At 41.1% G+C, this 18,514-nt stretch overlaps 1 protein-coding gene and 1 non-coding gene across 8 annotated transcripts in view; both read left to right on the top strand.

Moving 5' to 3' along the window:
• KIAA1217 (KIAA1217 ortholog) overlaps positions 1–18,514 on the top strand; it is a 401,508-nt gene that overhangs the window by 315,365 nt on the left and 67,629 nt on the right. The window lies entirely within an intron of this gene.
• TRNAK-UUU (transfer RNA lysine (anticodon UUU)) lies at positions 237–307 on the top strand. Its single transcript has one exon. It is a non-coding gene; the product is annotated as a tRNA-Lys (tRNA).

Raw genomic sequence — 18,514 nt, 5'->3', positions numbered from 1 at the left:
TCGAGAGCATGGAACTTTGGGCTGTAAGAATTTAGTCTGATAAACATTTAAAACTAGGCATTTCCAGGATATAATGTTGAGCGCCAGAACTCATCCTCCCAACCATTCCAGCATCCCCTCACCCCACGCTCACCTACTGTGTGGGTGGAAGAGAATCGAGACCTTGATTCCACTTGATATTATGTTAAGCTGTTGTCATGTTGCTGTTGTCATGTTTCCACCCTGCTAGGTTCTGGGCAATGGTGGTTCAGTGGTAGAATTCTCACCTTTTATGAGGGAGACCTGGGTTCAATTCCTGGCCATTGCCCCTCATGCTTAGCCACTATTCATCTGTCAGTGGAGGCTTGTGTGTTGTTATGATGCTAAACAGGTTTCAGTGGAGCTTCCAAACTAAGACAGACCAGGAAGAAAGACCTAGTGATCTACTTCCAAAAATCAACCAGTAAAAACCCTACAGATCACAACAACCGGATCCCGTTGTGCATGGGGTCTCCATGAGTCGGGGACCAGCTTGACAGCAACTAACAACAACAAGGTTCCAGGCACATTTTAGACAATGATGGTGTCTCTGACTTCTTCCCAACATCTAGCACACTGTCATGCACATAGTTGCCACATGTACATAGTTTACTGAATATCATTGAACCCGGTTTTCCAAGGGATTTAGTTATGAGAAAACGAAACAAAGGAACCCTCTACTAACATGTGGAGTCGTCTCTATATTGCTCCCTGACCAGAATCTTGAAGAATTTAGCTTTAAGTAGTATCAGTGTTCTTTTACGGCCTCTGCTTCTTCTTTAAAAAGAATTTCCCAACCCCAGATATTTCCATTTTACCAAACCTCAGAAAATTCCAAGGATTTCTGTGTTACAAGTTAGAAACCCTTTTATTTATAAGGAGAGACAATGATTTTTGGAGAAACCCTTTTTAAAAAATCCAAGTTATCTTCTATTTCTGGAATAACCAAAAAATTTTAAATTGTACTCTGTCCTATAGGGTCACTGTCAGTCAAAATCTACTCAGGTTAAAGCATAGGTTAGAAAAATTTCAAAGGGCTGCCAGTCACAGTGATCATCTTTAAATTACATAAATCTGAACTTAAACTTTTGTTTGATCAACTGTTAAACCAAAGATCTATCGCACTCCTCAAAGCTACCAATACAATAACATCTAATTCTCCTCAAATGAGAAAGCAATGCGAAATGATTAAGAGCAGACACAAGCTACCAGTTAGCATGCAGGCTTCCTCCTGTGCACAGTTTTCTTCTCCTTCTTTCCAACTGGCTAAAGGCAAAGGCTTCTGAGACTGTTGTTATTGTAACTACCATGTTCTGACATTAAATTGTTTTTAGGATTATAATTTTAAAATTTTGCATTTTTCATTCCCCAAAATGTGAAAGAATAGAAGAATTTTATCACATACCTTGCTTAGGTCACTCCTCACCTGTTAGTCATCTTATCTCCCGAGGGTGGAACTGGAGTGCTTGTGTATATGTAGGCTGGCAAAATAGCCTTCTCCTGTAGACAGGCAGACAGACAAACACACAAACACCTGTCTCTACAGTGAAATCCTTTAGAGTTGTTATTACTGAGGGACCTAAACACCCACACTTACTCATCCAAAACACATGACAAAGAGTGTAGAATGATTCCCAAGTAAAAATAAGTTGCATCTTGGAACTTTTACTATCAGCACTGCTACCCACCTCCCCACTGTTACCTAGACAGGTAAGATTATGGGACAGAGTGTGAGAAATGTATGACTTGTGCCTTCTCTCCAGCAGAGTCTGATGCTGAACTCTTTTGGAGAGCCTGGTAACCAGCTGAAATGTACTATTGCTGGATAACAATAATAAGAAGAAAGATGACATTGAAGGCAGCTATCATTTATTGAGAGCCTCTTATGGTCTAAGCACCATGTTAAATAGTTTCCATATATCATATGATGTAATCATCATGACAACCTAGTGAGGTATGCATTGCTATCATCATCTCCATTTTACAAATGTGGAAACTGAGGCTCAGGGGGGTTAAGAAACTTGCCCAGGGTTACAAAGTCAGCAGGTGGCATAGAATGTCCAGGTCCATTAAAGAATGGACTATTTACCAGTGGGCAGTATTCTGTCTGGTGAGTGAGAACTATGTGCCTGAACTTCACCCAACAGAGGAATACATTCAAGAGTGAATTCTGAGCGTTTCAACCAGAATTCTTCAAAAATGGTTTCAGGGCTAGATGCTGAATAACTGTTCTTAAAGTATATTTACAATCATAACTGCAGTAGAACTTGCCTAAGTATTCTGCTAAATATATACATACCATTTAAAATACTACTGTCTACCTAGTATATTAGCATAGTTATGCAGAAATAGGTGAAGAAAGAAGAGAACATTTTTCGTAGGTTTTATTTTCAAAAAATGAATGTGAGTACTATGTCAAGGAAAATTTTTTTAAAAAAAGAACACCAGAAACAATTACTGAAGCAGAAAATTATAGTCCATTGTCTAGCCTACAACATGATGTTATCCTAGAAATATTTAATCTGTATTAAGTATTTTTAAAGAGGCTTCAGCCCCTAAAAGTCTAACTTCATGAGTACAGAGCCCCATAAACTACCAAACCAATTTCTGTTGCAATTTCATAATATTAAAAAGCAAATCAATCTGGGAGTGCTTTTTATATGAGACTCTCAAGTGAAATTTTATATCCAAGATGTGAAGCTACAAAAGCACAGGAGGGAGACTGAGAAATCTGTAGCTGTGCTTTATTTGGGCACTGCTGGATTCCTATGCTGTTCAGAAGAGCACTTTTATGCAATAGACAGAAGAACTGCATGGTGTTAGAATTCAGGGAGGAAAATTCTTTCTTTCCCATCTGTACTCAAGAAACCTCCAATGGTAGCTTTGTTTGAGGGAAGATGATTTTATAAAAGCTCTGTTGACTTGGAAATGGAGAGTTAAAGACTAAGTAATTTAATCTTGATTCTTGTATTTCGAATGTGCCTTGATCTAATGAATTTGGCATCGCTTTTCTTTTTAAAGATGTTTCAAGACAACATTTAGTAAGAGATGACAAACTGCACATGGAAGATCTGGAAAAAATAGTGTATAGAGTATAAAAAGTCAGTTACCATCGAGTTGACTCTAACTTAGGGTGACCACATGTGTGTGAGAGTAGAACTGTGTTCCATAGGGTTTTCAGTGGCTAATTTTTCTTAGATTGCCAGGCCTTTCTTCCAAGGTGCGTCTAGGTGGACTTGAATCTGCAACCTTTCAGTTAGCTACTGAGCATGTTAACCGTTTGTACCACCCAGGGACTCCATATACAATATGACATATGTTGCAGTTGGGATCTCCTGCCGAGGAGTAACCTAAATGTTTGATGGTCATGGAAATTTGGGGTAGAGTAGTAGGTCACAGATGCTTTGACTTTAAGGAGAGCAGTTCTTCTATCTGAGCCTCTAGAAAGAAAAGGATCTTGACTGATCTTGTGGCTGGACCCAGATGACTTCCCTTCAACTGGGTGGGACTCCAAGGAGAGAATGGACCCGAGTGACTCTGAGAGACTACTGGGAGAGTTGGAGTGTGACAACTAGCTTAGCGCAAGAGGCTCCATCTTCCCTAGGTTATAAAATTACTTCATTAAGCAGCTCTTCCTTTCTATTCATGGCACATAAAACAGCCCTTAAGAATTGTAAAATTCTAGGACATTTATGTTTTGCTATTTTCTATTTATAATTTGGATCATATACTGTGAAATACCTTTATTGAAAGAACACTCAAAATTTAAGGGTGCTCATTGCAAAGTGACTAATAGCTTTGCTTCCAAATGTGTATACCAGAATCCCTCCTAGTGAAATGTGATTTTTCAACACATAATAAACTTGAGCTGAGATCGTATTTCCATAGTCCTCTTCTGTACCTGTTGTTGTTAGCTGCCATTGAGTTGGCTCCTGACTCATGGCGATCCCATGCACAAAGGATTGAAACTCTGCCTGGACCTGCGCCATCCTCATAATCGATAGTTGATCTGACTACAGTGATCTATAGGGTTTTCATTGGTCAATTTGTGGAAGTAAATTGCTAGGCCTTTCTTTCTCATCCAGCTTAAGTCTGGAAGCTCCACTGAAACCTGTTCAGCTTCACAGCAGCATGCAAGCCTCTACTAATAGACAGGTGGTGGCTGCATACCAGGTGCATTGGCTGAGAATCACGCTCAGGTCTCCCATATGGAAGGCAAGAATTCCACCACTGAGCCACCACTGCCCCCCTTCTGCACCTAGAGCAGCTAAATTCGACAAATTCGTAAAAGGTCACACTGGGGAGTAAATTCTTGCCCTGTCTGGGCACCTACATCTGCATAAAGAAGTCGTATGAGACTTCATTGTGATTTTTGAGACATCAGAGACTTAGAGACTCAGAAGCCTTTGCCTTTAGCCCATTGGAAAGAAGGAGAAGAAAACTGTGCACAGGAGGAAGCCTGCATGCTAACTGGTAGCTTGTGTCTGCTCTTACTCATTTCGCATTGCTTTCTCATTTGAGGAGAATTAGATGTTATTGTATTGGTAGCTTTGAGGAGTGCGATGGATCTTTGGTTTAACAGTTGATCAAACAAAAGTTTAAGTTCAGATTTATGTCATTTAAAGATGATCACTGTGACTGGCAGCCCTTTGAAATTTTTCTAAACTATGCTTTAACCTGCAGGAGAACAGTGAGTCTGGATGATCAAAAAAGTGTGATTAAATTTTTCCTTTTCTGCATGTATGGTCGAAAGTGAGCCACATCAGAGATCTCCTAAGTAGTTAGACTAGGGATCCCTCTAAAGCAGCTTCTCAACCTCGGCACTATTGACATTTTGGGCTGGGGAGCGGCTCTGTGCATTGTAGGATATTTAGTAGCATCTCCAGCCTCTACCCACTAGATGCTGGTAGCAACCGCCTCCCAAATGATGACAATCAAAAATGACTCCAGACATTGCCAAATGTCCCCTGGGGGCAAAATGCCCCCGATTAAGAAGCACTGCTCTAAAAGAAATTTGGACTTGTTCTACTTAATGAAATAGAGAAATGAAAGAAGGATGCCATGTTCAAGGAATGTAAATCGTGACAACAGTCATAAACCAGGGATCATGACAATTATTACCTCAGTGCTATCCTTTACCAGTTGGTTAGGCAGCTTCATTACTGACAGAACTTGCTGTTATTACCTTTGGTTCAATAAATTCGCTGATCAACCATTTATTAAGAAGCAGTAACAAGCAATGTTTATGAACGTGGACCCCAAAGTCAGACTACCCAGATTTGAATCTCACTTCTAACACTTGCTAGTGTTTGGACTTTTGGCAAATTACTGAATCTTACTCTGCCTCAGTTTTCTTATCTGTAAATAGGGATAATAGTACTTACCTCATAAGATGGAACAACACATTACACATTTAAATGCTTAGTTAGTGCTGTGCCTGGCATATGGTAGGTGCTCACGAGTTCTGACTTTAACCAAAGCATTCTACTAACACGTTGCCACTGAGTAGATTTTGACTGACAGTGACCCTATAGGACAGAGTACAATTGTCCCATAGGGTTTCCAAGGCTGTAAATCTTCACAGAAGCAGACTACCACATCTTTCTCCTATGGAGCAGCTAGTGGGTTTGAACTGCCAACCTCTCAGGTAGCAGCCAAGTGCTTAACCACTGTACCACCAGGGCTCCTGTAAGCATTCTACTAAATGCTACCAGATGGGGAGATAAATCCACAGCCATCCAAAGATAGCTAGGACAAGGAACCTCTCCTCAAGAAGCAAGGACACCATTTTTTTTAACTTAATAGCAGGAAGATCGTAAAGGGAATGAGAGAAAAGAGCTAAGTGTGAACAGAGAATGGAATTAGCTGTGCTTAAAGAGCCAATTAGAATATTTAGATGATCAAAACTTTCAAAATTTCTCTTGAAATCCCATTTTAGGAAAGTGGCCAGAGTTGCAGTTCTTCCGGAATCCAGGGGCAAAAAGACAAGCCAGGTTTAGGGTATCCTTTTAAACTTGCATCAGAACTACAGGATTGATGATAATGAGACCCACCAGGAATGATTGAAATTACTAGGTTATCTGTTTTGATGGCTGATTGTGCCTGACTGATTCAATTCTTATCTGGATTGCTTTACCATATAGTTTTAATTATGAATCAATAAATGTTTACTTTCAGTGTTGCATCTGTTTATTTCCAACATTATAAATGGATGCAACACTGGAAGTACTCACTTGTCTACACCAAGAAATTTGAAAGACAGCTACCTGGCCAACTGACTGGAAGAGATCCATATTTGTGCCCATTCCAAAGAAAGATGATCCAACAGAATGTGGAAATTATCAAACAATATCATTAATATCACACACAAGTAAAATATCACTGTAGATCATTCAAAAACAATTGCACAGTATATTGACAGGGAACTGCCAGACATTCAAGCCGGATTCAGAAGAGGACTTGGAATGAGGAATATCATTGCTGATGTCAGATGGATCCTGGCTGAAAGCAGAGAATACCAGAAAAATGTTTACCTGTGTTTTATTGACTATAGAAAGGCATTTGACTGCGTGGATCATAACAAATTATGCATAATGCTGCAAACAATAGGAATTCCAGAACACTTATTGTGCTCATGAGAAACCTGTACATAGACCAAGAGGCACTCATTCGAACAGAATAAGGGCATGTTTTAAAATCAGGAAAGGTGTGTGTCAGGGTTGTATCCTTTCATCATGATTATTTAATCTGTATGCTGAGCACATAATCAAGAAGCTGGACTATGTGAAGAAAAACGAGGCATCAGGATTGAAGAAAGACTCATTAACAACCTGCAATATGCGGATGACACAACCTTCCTTGCTAAAAGTGAAGAGAACTTGAAGCACTTACTGATGAAGACCAAAGACTACAGCTTTCAGTATGGATTACATCTCAACATAAAGAAAACAAAAATTCTCACAACTGGACCAATAAACAACATCATGATAAACAGAAAATATTGAAGTTGTCAAGGATTTCATTTTACTTGGATCCACAATCAAAGCCCATGGAAGCAGAGTCAAGAAATCAAATGATGTATTGCATTGGGAAAAAGACCCCTTTAAAGTGTTAAAAAGCAAAGATGTCACCTTGAGGACTAAAGTGCGCCTGACCCGAGCCATGGTATTTTCAATCGCCTCATATGCATGCCAGAGCTGGACAATGAATAAGGAAGACCAGAGAAGAATTGATGCCTTTGAAGTGTGGTGCTGGAGAAGAATACTGAATATACCATGGACTGCCAAACAAATCTGTCTTGGAAGAAGTACAACCAGAATGTTCCTTAGAAGGGCAGATAGCAAGACTTTGTCTTACGTACTTTGGACACATTATCAGGAGGGACCAGACCCTGGAGAAAGACATCATGCTTGGTAAGGTAGAAGGTCAGTGAAAAAGGGGAAGACCCTCAATAAGATGGACTGACACAGTGGCTGCAACGATTGTGAGGATGGCAGATTACTGGGCAATGTTTTGCTCTGTTGTACATTTGGTCGCTGTGAGTCAGAACCAACTAGACAGCACCTAATGACAAAAACAACAACAAAAATTTACTAGGCTTTTATGTGCTTAGCTGTGGACTGGATGCTTTGCTGGATACAAAGAAACTTAAATGTAGATCCCATGTGCAAAGAATACAAACCAGGATACAGTTACAAAACATGCAAAGCTTAATACAAACATACAAGCTATGCCGCAGTTCAGTACAGGACGATCCTGAGCTACAAATGCCACCTAAATATCTGCTTGGTAGGAACAACCATTACAATAGGATTTCATTCTTAGCATGTCTTCTGGTTTGGTAATGCCCAGGGATACTCGTCTTGTCCCCCTGAGAGTGAGGCTATCTCCTTGTGAAGCAGAGAAGGAAGAGGGAAATGCCAAGTTGCTAACGGGGAAAACACCTCTCCCAGAGGCTGGAGCTTGGGGGGCGAGGGAGAAGGAATCTGTTCCCAACCTCTCTAAGTCCAGCTGGAAAGTCAGGATACTTTTTCCATGAAAACAGTGGGGAACAACTATAGGGCTAATAATAGAACCGTTCGGTGATATTATATTTAAAGGCATCTAAACAATGAAAGTACAAGTAAACTTTTTAATTACAACCCTGCCATGATTTGAGGACTGCTTCTACATAATTAATTCCAAAGACGTGATACAGAAAGTAATGGCTCTGAATTCAGAAAAGGGAGAGATTTCCACGAGTCCAGGTCTGGGAGCCCTCATGAAAATGTCGAGATGGGCTGGAATTTAAGGGGTATATATGCAATGAAATGAAAAGATATTATTTGGGGGAAAGACAGACTGGTCTTTATCCAATATTTGCTATGTTTCTACCATTATGATGCTCATAAAAATGATATCTTGATGTATTTTGATAATCTTGGAAACAAAAAAAGTGCCGACCCATCATGTTTATCCAGATGAATGGATAAACAAATTATGGTATGTACACACAATGGAATACTATGCAACGATAAACAACAACGATGAATCCGCAAAACTTCTGGAGGGCATTATGCTGAGTGAAATAAATCAATCACAAAAGGACAAACATTGTATGAGACTACTATTTTTAAAACCCAAGAAAATGTTTACATGCAGAAAAGAACAATCTTTCATGGTTACGAGGGAGGGAAGAGGTGCGGAGGGGAAATCACTAAACTAGATAGTAGACAAGTGTTAACTTTGGTGAAGGGAAAGACAACACTCGGTATAGGAGAAGTCAGCACAACTTGACCAAGGCAAAGTCACAGAAGCTTCCTAGACACATCCAAACACGTTGAGGGACACTGAGTTACTGGGGCTGAGGGCTGGGGACCATGGTCTCAGGGGACATCTAGGTCAATTGGCATAACATAGTTCATAAAGAAAATGTTCTACATCCTACTTTGGTGAGTAGTATCTGGGGTCTTAAAAGCTTATGAGCAGCCATCTAAGACACACCTACTGGTCCTATCACATTTGGAGCAAAGGAGAATGAAGAAAACCAAAGATACAAGGAAAATATTAGCCCATAGGACTAATGGACTACATGAACCACAGCCTCTACCAGCCCAAGCCCAGAAGAACTAGATGGTGTCTGGCTACCACCACCAACCACTCTGACAGGGATTACAATAGAGGGTCCCGGACAGAGTGGGAGAAAAATGTAGAACAAAATTCAAATTCACAAAAAAAGACCAGACTTACTGGTCTGATGGTGACTAGAGGAACCTCTGAGGCTATGGCCCCTGGACACTCTGCTAACTCAGAACTGAGCCACTTCCAAAGTCCATCTTTCAGCCAAAGATTAGACAGGTCTATAAAACAAACAATAACACACTTGAGGAATGTGCTTCTTAGTTCAATCAAGTATATGAGACCACATGGGCAACACCTGCCCAAAAGCAAAGACGAAAAGGCAGGAAGGGACAGAAAAACTGGATGAATGGACACAGAGAACCCAGCCTGGAAAGGGGAAAGAGTGCTGACACATTGTGTGGATTGCGTCTAATATCACCAAACAATTTGTGTATAAAATTTTTGAATGAGAAACTAATTTGTGCTATAAACTTTCACCTAAAACACAATTTTTTTAAAAAAGGTGGAAAAAGTGCTGATAAGTTGAAGTATTTTTGCATTCAAAGAATAAAACTTCGTGGGTAAGGAATATTTGTTAGTCATCCCATAGACTGCTGAGTTCAGGCAACAGCTATCTGATAAACATGATACTTAACCAACTGACAAACCTGTGAACATAGCCTTGCTCTTATACAAGGGGCATTTCATCAGAAATATCAGTGGAATGACTGTCAGTGTCTGTGTTACCTTGAACAAATCAATTTCTCAAGAGGGAAAGCCATCATCTGTCACTAATTAGATCAAATTAAAATGCGCTTCTGGATCCTCTTTGAATATTCATGAGGTGCTGTCTATCAGATGCCTTATGTTTGAAACCAGAATAACCTAAATACTGTGAGATTTGGATAGCTCCTTTTCCTTGCCAACTAGAAGCTCCTTCTTCAAGGAGAAGAGTAATGGATTAAGTGCAGTTTTAGCCCCCGTGAAAGATGATAGGATCAGATTGACGCAGAATCAGTGTGGCCAGGGCCCCACCTAAAGATGGAGCTGGTCTTCGCAGCCCTAAAGGGTCACATTTTAGTCTCTTGTGATGAGTCATCTATATGTTGGAGATTATGGAGATTATATTTGTCCTTTTTGAATTTTGGGTCATATTTTTCATGAATAAGATGATTCAAAGATGTAGCCAGGTCTGTGCAGTTTGTCGTACTGTCGTGGCTTGTATGTTACTGTACTGGTGGAAGCTATGCTACCAGTATTTCAAATACCAGCAAGGTGACCATGGTGGACAGTTTCAGTGGAGCTTCCAGACTAAGACAGACCAGGAAGAAAGGCCTGATAATTAGCCAGTGAAAACCCTGTGGATCACAACAGAATATTGTCTGATACAGTGCTGGAAGATGAGCCTCCTAGGTTAGAAGGCACTCCACAATGGCTGCAACAATGGACTTGAACATGCCAATGATCATAAAGATGGTGCAGGACTGGGCAACATTTTGTTATGTTGTACATAGGGTCACCATGAATTGGAGCCAACTCGATGACAACAACTAATAGCAATGCATTAAACTCTAACTGCAATTCAAAAATTGCAGGCCTTAAAAAGTCTGTACTGCTCACTACATTTGCTTAGGTCCAACTCATATGACCAGTCAGTACTTCCTCCCCCTCCCTGACTTTAGTGAAGGGAAAACGGACAGTTAAGAGACTTTACAAGGGTCCCACAACTAGAGCACTCTAGTCCAGTGCTGTTTATACTATCGCTCTCTCGGTTTTGTTTTTTTTTCCCCTGTCTTTGTAATCAAGGTGTTGTCGTTAGGTGCCATTGACACAATTCTGACTCATAGCAACCCCATGTGTTACACAGTAGAACTGCTCCATGGGGTTTCCTTGGCAGTAATCTTTATGGAGGCAGATCACGAGGTCTTTCTCCCATGGAACACCTGGGTGGATTCAAACCTCTAACCTTTTGGTTGAGGGCTTACCCTTTTGCACCACCAGGGCTCCTTGTAATGAAGGTAGTGGGCTTCTAACTCAACAGCATAGACATCTAAGAAGACCAAATAAAAAAGAAACATACTAGAGAAGCCAAGTATAGGAAATGTCTTCCTGCTTTTTCCTCAGAGTCACTCTCTTATTTCTTCTGTCTCTAACTTAAGATTTCACAGGTCAAAAGCAGGTGGGCGTGGGAGTGTATTTCCATAGCTATTGTTGGGTCACTCATGAGACCATTGCTCCATAGTGTCTGACACACACTTGAAGGTCAGTTTCAGGCCGTGTGCCCAGGTAACCCCTAACATGAACGAACGGATGTTATTACCTGTTTGTGCCTGTACAAAAAATGAGATGTCACTTCCAGAGCATGAATATTAAAAGCACCCTCAGGGAAGAGAAAGATAATGCAAAGTAGGTGATTTCATACAGCAAGGTGTAGGCTTGCCTGGGGAGTGGAGGCTTTAGTCACCTAGCCAAGGCCCAGCAGGAAGTGAAGCACCTCGCCCCAGATATGAGTCACCACGGGAGGCAGCTCAGAGCCATGGCTGGCGGCACGATGGATGTGGGTGTGTGCACACCAATGAGCTCTGTGTCCTTAGGAAAATCCCTGCCTCTCTAAGCCCAGTGTCCTTCTCTGTCACAAGAGGATAGTAATAGCTACTTCTCAAGGGTTCTGTTCAGTTTAAATGAAAATGGGTATAAAATCACCTTGTAAATTGGAAAATTCTCTATAAATAAGAGTCCTTATTGACATAAAAGGTCCCTGGGTGGTACTCAACTACTAACCTAAAGCTTGGCTGTTCATACCCACCCAGCAGCGCTGCAGAAGAAAGGCCTGGCAACCTGCTTCTGTAAAGATTACAGCCAAGAAAATCCTATGGAGCAGTTCTACCCTGCAACACACAGGGTCACCATGAGTCAGAATCGACTCAACTGCAATGGGTTTGTTTTTTGTTTTTTTATTTTTTTATTTTTTGTTTATTGATATGAGTTGACTAGCCCTGTGCAATCTAAGGAGTGAGGTTGTGCTGGCCATTTGGATCTTAGAAACCACTATATCCCAATCCCTGATTTGGGATTGTTCCTGGGTGCCAGCCAGAACAGCCGGCACAGAAAGGAAGTTGTGAAATAGATGAAAGGCTACCTGGAGCACTTCCCAAGTACATTTGCTGTGCTGAGCAGAACACTATTGGAATGTTGGGAAATCCATTGTACATTTTGCAAGCCACCAGGCCTGGGTGTGGCCGAGCTTTGCCCTACTTGCCAGGCCTGCCATACCTTTATTGCTTCAGTCAAGATCACAGTGCCAGAATGGGGAATATGGGTCCTATCTAAGTCCCTTCCAGCTAGAAAGTTCTGTCATCTAAATCGGGCAGGATTTCAAACGTGGTATTCTTTGAGCGGTAGGCATAAAGAGAATGGGCGCCAGCTACTATTACTGAACATTTTGATCAAAAATTGCATAGACGAATCCCCATTAAAAGGAGGGAAATGCAGAACAGAATATCAAATTCTTATGGACTCCAGACTTCCTGGAGCCATGAAGGTTGGATGAACCTCTGAAACTATTGCCCTGAGATAATCTTTAAACCTTAAACCAAAAATGTCCCCTGAAGTTTTCTTAAAACCAAACAACAGTTTAGCTTAACTAGTAAAAAAAAAAAGTCTGCCTGCAGAGCATTATGTTCTTTTAAGAGCTATCTATATGGGATCAAAGTGACAACAGGAACTCAAAAGATTAGATAGGAACCTTAGGGGATAGTGAGTTTGTTAATGGGGGAGAAACAACTCAGAACATGTCCTTCCTCAGCTCAGACTTCCACAGTGGCTCCCATCACACTCAGAATAAAAGCCAGAGTCCTTAAAATGACCTTCGAGTAGGGAGAACATACTTTCTAGTTTGACTGGGGACAGTTAACCAGGTGCTATCAAGTCTGCCCCAACTCATGGTGACCCCATGTGTGTCAGAGTAGAACTAGACTCCACAGGGCTTTCAGTGGCTAACTTTCCAGAAGTAGATCACCAGACCTTTCTTCCAAGGCACCTCTGAGTGGACTTGAACTTCCAACCTTTCGGTTAGCAGCTGTGCACGTTAACCATTTGCGCCACCCAGGGGTGGAACAGTGCTGGTTTATTCCTGTTGTCCTTGTGTAAGAACCAATAGCTTCCCTTTCACTTTAAAAAGTATTTGGGTTTGATGATAAAGTATATGATCCCAGTCAAAAGCTCTCACAAAGCCAACCCTCCGCTGTCTTTCTGAAATCATCCCCTATTACCCTTCCCTCATTCAATGTACTCCAGGCACAGTGGCCTGCCTCAGGTGGGTCAGGAGGCTGGTGTACCTGTTCTTCCCACTGCCTGGAATGTTCCTCCCCTAGACGACACATAGGATTCAGGGTTACTCCCTCACTTCCTTCAGATCTTTACTCAAAAGTCACTTTCTCAGTGAGGCCTTCTCTGGTCACCCTACCTAAACATTCAAGCCCCGTCCTATTCCCATTCCCTGCTTTGTTTTTCTTCTTAATATTTATTAATGTTGAAGAGTTATTATTCATGTTGCTGTTGCTTACTGTCAGAAGAATATAACCTCCATGAGGGCAAGAATTTTTGACTGTTGTGTTCACTTCAATGTTCCTAATGATTCAAACATTGCCTAGTATATAGTAGGAGCCCTGGTGGTGCAGTGGTTTATAGCTTGGCTGCTAACCAAAAGGTCAGCAGTTGGAATCCACCAGTAGCTCCTTGTAAACCCTATGGGACAGTTCTACTCTGTCCTATAGGGTCGCTATGTGTCAGAATTGACTCGAAGGCAATGAGGTTGTTTGTTTGTTTTTGTTTTTTAGTACATAGTAGGTGCTCAAATGTTTGTTGAATTAATGGATGAAAGAATGGTCACAGAGCTGTAAATAATGGAGTTAGAGCACAAACAGGTTAATTTCTGGTCCAGTGTTTTTTGCTTCTATGCTATTAGACCCATTAAATTTGATTTGGTCTAATTCTCCTCTTCTTACCCTAGAACCTTCTTTAGATGCTCTCCTTAGAAAACTTTCTCATTCCCCCCTCTCCCTCTGGTTAAGTCCAAACCAAAAGTGTTCATCTAAAGTCATATGGAGTGTTCTGGCTTTACATTTGACCTATGACCCATGAAGATATACACATTTAACAATTTAAAAAAAAAACAAAAAAAACCCCACCAAACTCGTTGCCGTTGAGTTCATTATGACTCATAGTGACCCTATAGGAGTAGAACTGCCCCCATAGGGTTTCCCAGTCTGTAATCTTTATGCAAGCAGACTGCCACATCTTTCTCCTGCAGAGCAGCTGTTGGGTTCAAGCCGCCAACCTTTCAGTTAGCAGCCAAGCAGTTAACTATTGTGCCACAAAGACTCCTTGAGAAAAGATTAGAAATAGTTTCTTTTTCTTCCCCCCAGATCCTTGCAAATGGGGCAGAGTCCCTGGGTGTTGCAAACAGTTAACATGCTCAACTGTTAACCGAAAGGTTGGAGGTTCGAGTCCACCCAGAGGTGCCTCAGAAGAAACGCTGGGAGATCGACCTCTGAAAAATCAGCCACTGCAAACCTTATAGAGCACAGTTCTACTCTGACACACATGGAGTCACCAGGAGTCAGTGTTGACTCGACAACAACACATTTTTTATAAATGGGGCTCCATTTTTGCCTATTAATTTTTTACAGGTATTAAATGTGTAGATTTCATGGGTCATAAGTCAAATGCAGAGCCAGAACATTCCAAGTGATTTTAGATGAACACCTTTGGTTTGGTTATTATCTCTTTCCTCACTTGGGAAAACCTGGTTGCCCAATGAGAGGCTTCTCCAAATCTGCCTCCTTGAAAACCCGTTGCCATCGAGTTGATTCTGATTCATAGCAACCCTACAGGAAAGAGTAGAACTGCCCCGTAGGGTTTCCAAGGAGCAGCTGGTGGATTCAAACTGCCAACCTTATGGTTAGCAGCTGAGCTCTTAACCACTGCGCCACCAGAACTCCTTGAAGCATCACCAAAAGGAAGTGACATCGGAGGAAATAGAAGGAATATTGGAAGCTAGCTGTCTCTTCTCTTTTCTACCCCTGCTTCAAGGTCAGCCTAGCAGTAAGAATGGCAAGGCAAGGAAAGGGCCTAGAAGTAAGAGACTCCAGTCAGTACGCTGGTGAGAGCGTGTGGGGTCTACATGGGCAAGAAGCAAGAAAAATTAACAGGGACTTTCCAGACAGTATTGATGTCTGGGGTGGAGGAAGTCAAGGCCAAGGTGTAGGAGTAAGAGAACCAAAGACAACAACAGATTGCTATACTTAAAGGGGATTTTGGCATTTGAGATCTAGACAGTATAACACCATACCAGGTAATAATTCAGAGTATGGCTGTGAAGAAGAGTTTGAGGGTCTACAATGACAAACTGTTGAAAGGATTATCAGTGCACACATTAAAACTACAGAAGTTGATGGACTGGGATGTGACAGAGAGGAGATCTACTTTCCATGCTGACATCATCCAAGGAGACAGGGAATTTCCTGACACTGATAGGGGACTTAAGGATGAGTAATACAGAATTTAAAAGTGGAGGAGATGTTGAGAGATTGAATAGCACAATGGATTGAAGTGGTGATAGGGAAGATGGAATGTACCTAGCCTTCCTTCTCTTTCCTTGAGTAGAAAGCAGAGGGGAAAATAGCAGCCTTCAAGTACAGGGCTATGAAAGATATTCCTTTGCTACCTCTGGGTGTTCAGTCCTCATGTAGACACTCTGAGAATGTAAGAAAAAGCTCAGGACCTAGCTGTTGCCCCCTAAGGGGTTGGTGCAGTGTTGGGGGATAATATTAATGCGTTTGAAATATTTAGAGGTGCATATCGTTGTAGACCACATTACAGCCTTCACCAATTGCAATGTCTCCTCAATAAATCCAGATGTGTCAAGGAGAAGTTAAGTCTATTAGGAGTTTCCAAAAGAATTTCTCTAGATATACAGCTTTTTGATCAATAGATTAACTTTGGGCAAAAACAGAAAGTTCATTGCTCAGGGTCATATTTGAAGCTTTCCCACAAATTGAGATAATTTGAATTCCAGTATTTTGTTCAACTCATCTACAGTGTCTTCAATTACTTAAGGTTTTTTGGTTTTTTTTTCCTCATACCAAAGAATGAGAGCATGAGCAAACAAGGGCGTAGCTTTAAACCTGCTCACGATTTAGTTCTGGAAAAGGGCTTCAGCACTGCCAAGAATAAAGCATTTTAGATCAGTCAGATTCCTCCTAAAAAACAATTGGCTTTTTGTAGAGAAGGCACTGCTTAAGGATGATGATACTTTGTTCACAGCTGTGTCCACAGCAGCTAACATGGAGCCTACCACCAGTTGCCTTCGAGTTGACTCCGACTTGTGGCTACCCCATGTGTGTCAGAGTAGAACTGTGCTCCATAGGGTTTTCAATGGCTGATTTTTTGGAAGTAGATTGCCAGGGCTTTCTTCTGAGGTGCCTCTGGATGCACTTGAACATTCAGCCTTTCTCTTAGCAGCCGAGAACTTAACCACTTGCACCACGCAGGGACTCCAGCATGAAGCCTAGTTCATATTTAGTGCTCATAATATTTGTTGACTGACTCACTGAAAACTGTTTATAATGTGTATTACTTTCACTGGGGTGAGAGGGATGAGAGGTAATGAGAAAGAACAGATAAAATTGCAAAATATTAGAACCAGAAGCAAATTGAGAGACCACCTGGTAAGTACTCTCAGAATGCCACTGTCACTACTGTCATTGAGATGGACCCTCCTGCACCACTGGTTGCCCCAGTTAGTAACTCTGGTTAGGAAGGCTAATGTCACTAACCAAGACTGATCGCATCGGTTTGGCTGGCTCCTCCAGTGCCTCTTCTGGATATTTAAAAACATATCTTTTGGGATTCATTATTAGGGAATTACCAGTCACCTAGCTGTTAAAGTGTTGACTTGTTTTTTTAGTGGCCATAAATATGGTTTATGGAATGGTATAAAATGGTATTCTTAGATATGCAATGATAGGACTTAAGTCAGTTTAATAAGGCCTTGGTCGATACAAAGACAAGTCCCTACTCAAAAAACATCAAAAGGTTAAAACTTGAATCAAAAAGTTGTATACATGGAGCCATTGGCTAAAAATAGTCCCCCAAACGCAGATTTTTCTTCTTCCCTGTGCTCTGACGAAGTAGAGAAGATGCCAAGCAGTATGAGTTTTGCTTCATCCTGACAGACAGACCTGGGAGCAGTATGATTTCAAACTCTGGGCTCAGCCCTTTTCCTGGATTTGACTTGAATTTTTTTATTAACAGTGTGTTTGGGCCCCCAAGAAGATTCATTCAGACAGGCTGATTTACACTAAACGAGTAGTTAACTGCACATACTAATTACATAAATATGGTTTATGGAATGGTATAATGGGTTATGAAATCACATTTAAACCATTTCTCAACAGTAATTATACCAGTCCTGTAATACCTTAAACCAAGCGATAGTGGCAAGAATTAGCTTAAGCATTAATATTCCGGTGATCATTTGTAAAATTGCCATTGCAATAAAATAACAGGGTAGTATTTAATTTTTCTTCTTCCACTGCATTTCTCTTTTTCCCCTTTCACATTAAAACATATTTCATAACATTTCATCATGGGAGAAGTCTGCATAAGTTTCCAGTTGCTGTAATTTAGTTAAACCATAAAATTGTTTCCAGATTACCAGCCATGAAATGGAAAGACAATATTATTTATGAATTTATAAATCAGATAATCTCCCTCAAATGAATCCTGAAACCAGAAGCACTGTGATGATTAAATAGGAGGGAAAAAGTTTTCTCGTTAACATGTGTCGAAAGAATTGGATTTTCATAAAGTGTTTTTGGCCAAGACTGTGCAGTACACATTATGTAATGAGTTTGCTGTCCTCTGCTGCTTTGGCAGCACTCGGGCACCGTGTGTTCTTGGGGAATGGGGGAATAGGAGAGAACTGCCCACCCCCCAATTAATCTCAAGTGTTCTGAACTCTCAAGCAAGGACATCGGTTGAGCAGCTGCCTGACTCAGTATCTCTTCACAGATCATGCCTCCTTCGTGGTGGCCCCCAACTGGAGGAAGTCCACCCAGACAGTGTTCACTCCCTTCCTTGTAGATACAAAACAGAGCGCCAAGCACTTGAATTCCTAGACATAATATAGGGCTGTTGCTCCAAAGCATCCAGACTCTTATCCTGGGCCGTTCTGCAACTATGTCAATATCATCCTTGGAGAGTAGGAGAGTAGGATGTTATTTTGGGGTTGTATTTCTCTGCATCCTAAAACTATAGTCTGGGGGAAGAAGCCCAGGGGAAAAACCAACTACCCACTGAGCCAAGGAAAATGAAAAAAAAAAAAAAAAAAAAA

This window comes from Trichechus manatus, unplaced genomic scaffold (assembly GCF_000243295.1).
Source record: "Trichechus manatus latirostris isolate Lorelei unplaced genomic scaffold, TriManLat1.0 scaffold00075, whole genome shotgun sequence".
Lineage (NCBI taxonomy): Eukaryota > Metazoa > Chordata > Mammalia > Sirenia > Trichechidae > Trichechus > Trichechus manatus.
This window is presented reverse-complemented; position numbering and strand designations above follow the sequence as displayed.